Raw genomic sequence first — 10,634 nt, 5'->3', positions numbered from 1 at the left:
AGTACCCCTCCTGAGCCCGGGCCCCGGTAGAATGTCTCGTTACAATAGTTCATTCAATATAATACTGTATTTTACGTTTTCTTATTCTCAGTTAGTTGGCTTATGATTATTTTGAAATAAGAACGTTAATTTAATTCAGTTGCTGTTCGCGTGTTAATGTTGCTACTTGCTAGTCTTGCTGCCCCTCCTCCGTTTACCTCCCGCTACCGAACAAACCGATCGACTTGCATTGCACTTGACAATTGGAGAGAGCTATCCTCTTTCACAGCGATACAGCTTCAATGCTTCAAACGTGTTCCGAATCCCGCGGTGTGAACAACCGAACTTATAATTCGAAAAAGGAACGTGCGCGCGCACTCTCCGAACGTAATTACTATTGCCCGAGAAACGTCCAATGTTCCAAACATAAGCAAACGGAATAATAAATTTAATACCAACATTCTGATTTTGAAAAAAAAGAACGATCTCCAAACGTCAAACTCAAAATAACGCGATTCGTTTGTTTTTCATGTGAAGTGTCAAAATAAAAATAAAAACTATGTTATTTTGATTGAAATACAATAAATGGATACAATGTCCGGTGCAGTGGGTTAAATACCATAATTTGAAAAATAAATAAAAACTTTATCAATAAAAGAAAGTGAGTTTTAATCGGTCTGGTGACTGTTTTCCGCAATTGGAAAGGAAATAACAAAATAAAGGTACTTACCATTTTTTTAAATCATGTGCATGCATTTTTATACGAAGGATATTATATCGGTTTAATCCCGAAATGTTTAGAAAAACGTTTTCAAAATAAAATTTCTTTTCATTCGTCATTATATTACATTGAGAGGCTCATCATATTATGGAAACGTTGAGTTATGTATGAATTATTTATTAACTCTTTATTGTAAATATACATTTAAGTTTGTATCTATTGTTAATTGCCACGTAGGTATTACTTAAATTAATTTTTCAAATAATTTAACCATTGAATAATATTAATAGTAAGCAACTCTAAAACAATAGTGAATAGGTAGGTATTACTCGGAAATATATAATTGAATAACGGTCAGGACCAAGGACCGATTTTGACCGATTAGCTGCTGGTTTGGCACGACATTCATTGTTTTATTACACATTAATTAACACCATTAGTGTGGTTGATCTTAGCCACAAGCAACCTTTATTTGACACGATAAATTTTGTATTTCCCACAAAAAATATTTTAGAAATATATTCAGAATATCCAAAACCATAGATAAGAAATGGTATAATATTATTTACCCAAACGGATATGAATTTTTCTAACGCAATATTAATAGATTTATTTTTTAATCATAGACAAATGAGAAAAACAACTAAGTATTTACCTAATCATAAACCATAAGGCTGCAGACACACTGCATTGCAGTAGACGTGCATCGACGCAGGGTCTTATTTGATTCCATTTATTGTATTCGATTAGAATCACCGGTTAGATTTATTTTATTTAATTGATGATTCTAATTGGAATCAAATAAGACCTGCGTCGATGCACGTCAACTGCAATGCCGTGTGTCTGCACTCTGCAGCCTAACATAACCGATCAATATTAGTTAGTTTTTAGCATGCATTCTGAAGATCAATATTGTTGTAGAAATCAATTTAATATAATCATACACGTGTAATATTATATTAATGTTATTATTATAATGTATGTTCATTTACAAAGTTGCATGCGAAGAGATATTATTTTCGAAAGAGTCGTAGGTATATTTATTGTTGTAGAAATGTATTGTTGTTTTAATTTAATAAAACGCATTTTTTTTGTAGTAAGTACTTATTCCACATTTGATCAATAGATTAGGACCGGTTTCGCCCGCCTCAGAGGGACATTTTCAATTTGTTTTTTCAAATTTCATTTCCTAATCTATTGACTAAAAGTGGAATAAGTACTACAAAAAAATTGCGTTTTATTAAATTAAAACAACAATACAATGCAGTTCCACCATGAATTGACAGTTAACAAAATAAAAGAAATTAGAATTGTATAATGTAGATACAGTTAGATGAAATAAAATATAATTTGATTTTGGAATATTTAGATAGATTTTGGATCGAGACGTAAACTGGTAAACTTGTTATAAAAGAGAGTAACTTTTATAATTTAAGCGAAAAAAACGATTTATACGCATTCAATTTAAATTGAAATGCGTAACGATTGTATTCCACTGTTCATTAGATTAACGATTGATGATGGACAGGTGAAGCAGTAGGCACAATTCCGTTTTTATCATTTATTGAAAAAAATGCGTTTTTTTCAGATAACCCAGTTACTTCTATGGTCCAAAGTTGTGCTCGAGTATAATACACAATCCACAGTATATTTAAAACTATTTAAAGTACTTGGGGCGGTCCTGTACCACTGCTTGCGCAAACTTAAACTAATATTCACAAGTTAAATAGCCCTCGTGTCATATTTTATTATATCATAATATTAATGCACAGTAGATGCAATGTTATGTCATGTGTATAAATTTACTCGTATAATATATTTTTAGCAGTGAATGTTTTAAAAGCGTATTTTTTAAAACTTCACTATCGAACTAAACACACCGTAACTTATAAATTGTAAATATATTTAAAAACTATGTATATTTTCTCACAAATTTAGATCATATCTAGATACATAAAATATATTCATTCGGGGGCTCTGAGTTCGACCCGGTGAGGTCACATAATAATATGTGATTTTCTCAAAGCCTGGTTTTTTGATTGTTTCACTTACATATTATTATTATCTCTACACTACTGTCATTTGACATAATGGTCTGTTGTAGTGTTAAAAAAGAATAATAATGGAATATAGATTTCGAGTTCTAAATTTTTAATAAATGAAAGCTGTAACCATAGATTTTTTTATCCTCGTAATCCCCTTTTTATACGTTAAAACTGTGAGTACATTGGCAACATTGCGTCATGTATTCATGGGAAAATGCAGATACGTATGCGTGGTAAAACATTTCCTTGAGTAGAGTGCTCATTGAAACATCAGCTTTCTATATTTTTTTTTAAATGTGAATAGCATTAAGAAAGAAATTATTAGAATGCCTACTCATCACACAATATTGATAAATATCCGTTATCATAATTATATTATGCATTCATATCATAATAAATAATAACATAAATATAATATTGTATATGGTGGTGTACACAATATGAATATGTATTATTATTAATAAATTCACTTTCTTTCATGTACATAATGTTATGATTCAATATTCTATCCGATTAAGGCTTGAATATTGTTCCGATGAGTTTAATGATATGTGACAAAATTTTCTGTTATGACTTTCAAAACATGTTTTCACTTTTGACGGCGGGCCAAAAGTCAATATTTATTTATTCATATCGAGTTTCAATCCTTTTGTGTGCTGCATTGCATACTTAAATACGGTTTTACAATATTTGCAATACTTTACAGTTTTTTGACTCATAAAATGATACATAATATTATTCTAGTGGTTAAAATTTAATACAAAAAACAGGCTTTCTTTTAAGATGCATATTTGATTTTTTTTTTGTGCAGATTTCTATTGGAATAGTGACAGTTATAATAAAATTTATTCAAAACACTATTTCAATGAATAAATTAAAATTATACTTACTTACAATAGGTACAATATGATATCCATCTTATGATAGACGAATAATAGTACAGATTCTATATCAGATTTAACTTTCAGTTAGACCTTCATCCAAGTAATTCAGAAAACAACGTACTTATATCGAAACTCACTATCACGTAAATGGTATAAAATACCAATACCGGAAGCTTTGAAGATAGGTTGAACACAGATATTGTCCTTCCAATTTCCATTACCAATGTCAGGTAAGTACGTGTATGATAATCATATTTACACAATACAATAATTACGTCTGAGAACTACGTCATGTAACAATCGTTACTCTAGGTATACCTTATAATTATTATAGAATGTAATACACCGTATACACGTGCATAGGTGCATAGATTTACTGCTGACAGTCCGTATTATCGCAGCCATAACAAAATAATACAATATAGTTACATATACAATATGTATTATCTTGCAAGTTACAGGATTGCATGCATGAATCGAAAAAGTTCGGAAGCTTCGGAATTTTCACACGACAAAATGCCATGTTTGTCCATTGTGGTAATAAGGCAATTATAGAGGATTCCTAATTTACATTATTGCTGTTTCACCACGCGCTTATCAAAAATGAAGACTTTTCCCATCGATGATTTTACATTTTAACATAATAATAGATTTAGTATTTCGCTAGGATAAAATCTTGACGAAAATCCTTTTCATTTTTTTCATTAGAGTGGAAACCAAATGTAAGAATTCACAGCTATATGTCACATAGTCATATAAAAATAAATTTATATATTTTCCATCGCTGGATTTTAATTGATTTGTATATTAAATTTATACTATTATATTACTATCATAATATGTTTTATATATATATGATAGTAATTGGATACAAAAAGAAGTTTTACTTAATATTAAAAAGTTAAATATATTTCCAAAAGGATTTTACTGCATATTCTAATTGTATAAATAAACGTATAAAGTGAATAAAAAATCCGCAGTCCGGCGATAATTAAATTAAGTTAACATAAAAACTACATTAGGCGATTCGATTTGTGATATCAGAGTTATTTTGTATGCACAGCATGTAACCCATTTGTTCACTCTTTAGTTATGCGCTACGGGAAAAACGCAATTGTTAAAAATGTAGGCCGAAGATATTGTGTTTTGCATGTGAATCGATTTAAATTCTACATAGCCACTGAATAGAGAAAAACGTGAAGTGGTGGATTTTATAATTACCGAAATTTGTCTAATAATTGATCACGTACGTATGTGAGTACAATGCGAATACGTAATTTATGTCAAAAAATATACATTTTTTTCATTGGGCTCCATCGTTTACGCAGGATACTTTACTTTCATACTAATCCTCATAGTAATATTTTTGACGATTTTGTATTCGATTACTCTTACTCTTAGAGTATGAAGAATTAAAAAAAACGACTAGTAGTACAACGAGGCATTGTAAAATGCATATTGGGCATAACACAGAAAGATTATAAAATAAACCTATGGGTAAGGAGTCAGGCAAGAGTAAGTAATGTGACAGAATTTCCCACTGTATTATGTGAGAACCTATAACATGAGCTATTTGACTACAACTATCCGAGTTTCTCAGTCAACGCAAAAGTCCTTAGTAGAGTATACCTACGTTTTATAACTTTGCACTTTTTATTAAGTACAATGATACGCCTCTTTGCCCGATTAACTCGCATTAGATCAAATGATATTAACTTGTATTAATATAGTAGTACCTACCTAATAGGTACATAAATAGATAAATAATTATGTTAAAAATATTGTTAGGATATATTACATCATTTTCATCCTACAGCCGGAGTGCAAAGTTATGAAGCATATGCAGATGCGTTTACAAAGAGGTGCTTTTACATTCGATATGTGTCGCTTTCAGAGTAGTAATATTTATTATTTAAATATTTATTATGTGAAACACGTGACGCGTCCCGGTCAACTCAGTCCATTGCAGGCCTCGATATAAGGCTCACCGATAACACAGTCACGCATACAAGTGAGAATTATATGTTTATTTAATCAAATCATATAAACGGAAGTTAAATGTGTTCACACGTGTTTCACTGATAATCCACTTAACAACCAATACTACTCACGGGTGAATTGAAAATGATATCGAACCACTCCAGGTTGAAGAGACCGGTCATGATTGGTAGCACAAACGGAAAAAAGAGGAAGAATAACTCAAACAAGTGTAAAGGTGACGGAGGAAAGTCATGTGCATAATTGAAACTACTCATGAAGACCGTGATCCTCAGTATAGAGGCGAATGCAAATTAATATGTACTTACTATTAGTTTATTTTATGTTTCAATAACCGAATGATGGGTGTTTCGGTTGTATTAATTAATGTATTATATAATGCGCCTATAGTAAAGTAGATCCCAGAACGCTCGTTTTTTGTTCCGTGGGTTGCGTGCATTGATATACTACAATTTCAAGCAAGCAGAGACGCTGTGGAGGTCCATAAGCTCTATTTAGGAGTTGAGAAAGTATTTTTTTGTATAATAAAACTAAATATAGTCATTTCTATTTTTTCATTGATAATTATCATTAACAAACCTGTATCAATCGAGAGTGCTTCTTGGAAGGGTTTCTTTATTGTGAGAAATATTTGTTGGCCGTTTGAGTCACCTGCGGATTCATGCGCTAGCTAGATGCAAACACGCATTATAAAAGCAACATAGGTAGATAAAGATAAACAACTCGCGAGCTTAGAGGCGGACTTCACATCGCAAGCTTTATGTACTAGAATTAGAATGTAGAATAATTATAATGTTTTCAATTTTTCCCTTTAGTTTGCACCATTATGTGTGTTTAACCAGAATTGGTTTTTCACACAAAATATTAAAACATATTTTTTGGCTAATGTGTACACTACATACTTTGGCTGCAACATTTTTTCGCTGCACGGTTGGTACGAGAATAATAAGAGAAGAATGAGAAATGCTCACATATGAATAATCTATAACATGCATACCTCAAATATCAAACAGTTATTAAATATTTGCAACCAATCATTGCTACTGACAAAGTATAGTAGAACCTCGTTATAACGGACTAATGCGAGTGAGGAGGTGTCCGTTAAAGCCGAAAGTCCGTAATATAAAAACACAAACAAAATTCTGTTTATTCGTCTTCCGATGATATATCTAGCTACACACACCCGTTGGGAGTGACGTTAATGTTCGATGTCGACGCGCTTGCTTTCGGAAATCCTGATTTTAAAGAAGAATCAAGTTTTGTTTCCATTTTAAGTGTGCTATTTTTTATAATCAACTCCCTAAAATTAAGAAAATGTGTGTAATATATTTAGTTGGATTTTATTATATTCTGATGAATAAATAGTATCTAAATAAATATTGTTAGATCATCGAGATGCGATCTTATCACTGATAACTTTGTTTTTGGGCGTGTTGTTTCTTCTTTCTCGCTATCTTCACTTCCAAGATCATATTTACATCTGCCATTTCACTTTCAGGTCACCTCTATCTACTTCTAACAATCGTAAACTTATTGAATGGAGTAATAAATACATTCATTCACTTTGAGTTAACAAATTAAACTGCTGTGCAGCTCTGTGAATTAGCGGCCAGCGTTGCAAACGTCAGTGCTACATTCAGTATATGACACGCAGAACATTGTTTACAAGCGGTGACACTTATATGTACATATGCATAACATTAACATGATGTTTTTAACAATTTTCACATTTGACAGGATATTTTGTCCGTTATATCGAGGTTCTACTCTCTACTGTATGAAAATTTAAATTTATTTACAAAATCTAATCACATGCATGTTTTAATGTTCAAATCGCAAATGTTAGTCGTATCTAGGGATTCCAATCCCGGGATTCCGAGCTATTTTCGATACCTATGAATCCCGGGATTGATAAACACAATCCCGAAGCTTTCGGGATTGATTTTTTTTATCAATTTTTATGGAAAATAACATAAAAACGAAAATATAACAGAAAAAATACTTTTAATAAAAAATAACTACATTAGAAATAATCTGAGTTTGAATGAAGTTTGATTTTGTAAGTTGCCGATTCATTTTATTTTTTCACATAAATTAATAAAAATGAAAAAGATTGGAAAAAACAATGCTTCGCACTATTAACACAGTAATTCCACCATGATCTCATACGTTTTACGGCAGTTTGATATTTGGCTGACTAATTAGATTTATGAAGCGGAAATGCCATAAGTACACCATGATTTGCTTTACTATTTTAAATCTCGCTAACCCATTCATTAAGTCTTTACTATCAGAAACAGCAATCTCATATTAAATTCACACTATTATTTATAATACAATATTATTTACTCCATTAAACTTATGTATTTCCAAGATTGAACGTACTATACAATATTATCAATAAATGTCTTAAATAGTATAAATTATACTAGATTTATTTTTGACCGATTTTATCAATGTTATTTGTAAATATAAAAATTTTGTATTAACCAATGGAAAAAAAACCAATCCCGGGATTGTCAAATTGTAATCCCGAAATCCCGGGATCAGAATTTTGGCTCGGGATTGGATTCCCTAGACTCGTATCTCAAGTGAAAGGTTTTGATAGGTGACACAATTAGAACGATAAAATAACACATTCTACGTATCCGGAAATTTGTACGTAAACAGTTCAACGTAGAACACTTATTCGTGTGCCGCAGTACGTGAAACATGAGTTCGTGCAACATTTATTCAAATGACGAGTTCTTCGTTGAACATTTCACCGTGGAATACATTTCACCGTGGAATGCGTATTCTACAACATGTGGCGCTGGTTTGCAGTTCCAATTAGATTCAATACGAATTTTATGAGATGTCTTTATTGGTTTTAAATAATTTAATGTTGAAACTACATACATATAATTACAATATGAAACTATTTCTAATTTAGTTACCTACTTATTTTCTTCCGTCTTTCCCATATACTCCGATGGTTTAAGTGTTATAATTTTACATGATTATTATACGTTACCAAAATAGCATTATTTTCTTCAAAATTAAAGTAAATAATATTATATTTATTTACCTTCGTAAAAGAAGTGGTTATGTCGATATGTCATTTTTTCCAGTACAAACGATTCTTTAATGCCTTTCAAAGTCATTAATTGATAATATAAATAATAATATGCACGATAGATTTTTATGTTGTTTTTAATACAAGTAAATAATTTGGAAAAGACCAAAAAATAAAGCAATTTTTGAACATTTTTAGGAACTTTTCAACACTTAACTTAGTATTGGCAAATTTTGATATTGGCACTTATTTTACCAAGATCCAGATTTATAATTCCTTGTGTAATATAGATATTATCGTGTAAGTATTAATAATTGATGATTTTTATAAGTACTTAATATTATGAAGTGCACTTAATGGTAACTATAAAAACAGCTATTTATTGGTTGGAATTAGGAAAACATTTTATTAGGTAGTTAATTAAAATAAAACACAAAAATAAGTAGTTAGTGTTTATTCCACAATTCACACATGGATATTATAGGTTAACCTATAATCCTGAGATATTGGTATCATTTCAGTACCGTTTATTATATATTGTACTTATAAGTAATAAGTAAAACTAATAATACACCCATGGTGGCTGAGTTGGTAAAGTGGTCGTCTATCAAGAAGTGGGATCGATCAATCCAGCGTAAAGACCCAATGTGTCATGCAGTGGCGCAACCAGGGGGGGGGGGGCAAGGGGCCCTGGCACCCCCCAAAAATGAAAATTATCAGCATGATTTTAAACATTTAAATTGAAAGCCAATAAACTATACCTTTGGGCTTAGACTAATAAAGACACAAAAAATGATTTGTAATAATTCTCCAGCACCCTTTTTAGAAAAATTTCGTAGATTTTAATTTTTAACACAAAAATTTCGAAACACTAATGTCAGGTTTTTTTAGAAACACAATCCCTAATGGAAATGTCAAAAATTCTCGATGTCCACCCGAATTCCGGAGTAGTGTCGGTCATGGCTGGGGAGGGCTGACAGAGCTCTAGCCTGGGGGCCCGGGCTGTGGGGGGCCCGGCGTGTCGGGTTGACCAGATAAGTGAGATAAACACACATCATAAATTAGCTTTAATAGTAAAAAAAAGTATACTTCATGGTCATGAACATTTTCAATTACTTATATAATTGTGCAATATAGTTTTTGATTATAATGTGTCGATACTCGACAGCTCCATTATTAAAGTAGATGTATTAAAAATCGCCAATAATTCACTGTATAAGTACCCTTAATTTGAACTAAAACACAATTTGAAGAACGTTAATGTAGTGTTTCACACTGCCTTTAATCTAATATCGTAGCCTGAGGGCCCGTTTCAGGATGTGGGGACCATGGTGTACGTACACCGAGCGCAATGGACAAAAGACCGATAAACGAGAAATTAGGCTGTGAAGAAGAAATAGATCCTATGGGACCAATGACATTAATATGGACGAAGCATCTAGAAAATAAAATGACACTCACTTTGTGTCGGGTCTGCCGGATGGCGAAATTCATATTTTAATATCGGTATCCTACGCTCAAATGAACATTCTGCTTGCAAGCGGTCTGGCGACACCGCTGGGTCTGCCCATACAAAATTTCTGACTGTCAGGTTTCGACTCCACCGTTATTATTGTGTTACAAAATGCCAATGTGCCTAGTTAAAAATTGTAATAAAAATCTACTAAACACTCCAAGAAAGATGGGATATCACTTTTCATGTGTTAGTATTATTTATTATTTATAAAATGCCATTTTAAGATAATGTTTATTCAATACAATTGAATGACAGAAACCATTGGACAGTCGCCTGTGATGCGCTGGCTCACTTGCGTCTAATCTCCGAAAAGTCGTAAGTAACCGAGAATCTGTTTCTAACGCAATGAGTCATGACACTAATACGCCATTACAATAAAGGTTATATTACTATAAATTCTCGAAGCTTGTATCGCATAATGGAAATGGATACGTCA

The 10,634-nt window shown here is 31.7% G+C and overlaps 1 protein-coding gene across 1 annotated transcript in view; it reads left to right on the top strand.

Moving 5' to 3' along the window:
- The first annotated feature begins 469 nt into the window (after positions 1 to 469).
- LOC147070994 (uncharacterized) overlaps positions 470 to 10,634 on the top strand; it is a 101,585-nt gene continuing 91,420 nt past the window's right edge. Inside the window, exon 1 of the mRNA XM_085949037.1 lies at positions 470 to 701. The gene's annotated coding sequence lies outside the window, so the exon portion shown is untranslated. The remainder of the gene's footprint in view (positions 702 to 10,634) is intronic.

The sequence above is a fragment of the Rhyacophila brunnea genome, unplaced genomic scaffold, assembly GCF_057557595.1.
Source record: "Rhyacophila brunnea isolate RB1 unplaced genomic scaffold, BYU_Rbru_1.0 scaffold_21, whole genome shotgun sequence".
Lineage (NCBI taxonomy): Eukaryota > Metazoa > Arthropoda > Insecta > Trichoptera > Rhyacophilidae > Rhyacophila > Rhyacophila brunnea.
Note: the sequence above shows the minus strand (reverse complement) of the source record. Positions and strands in the feature narration are given on the sequence as shown.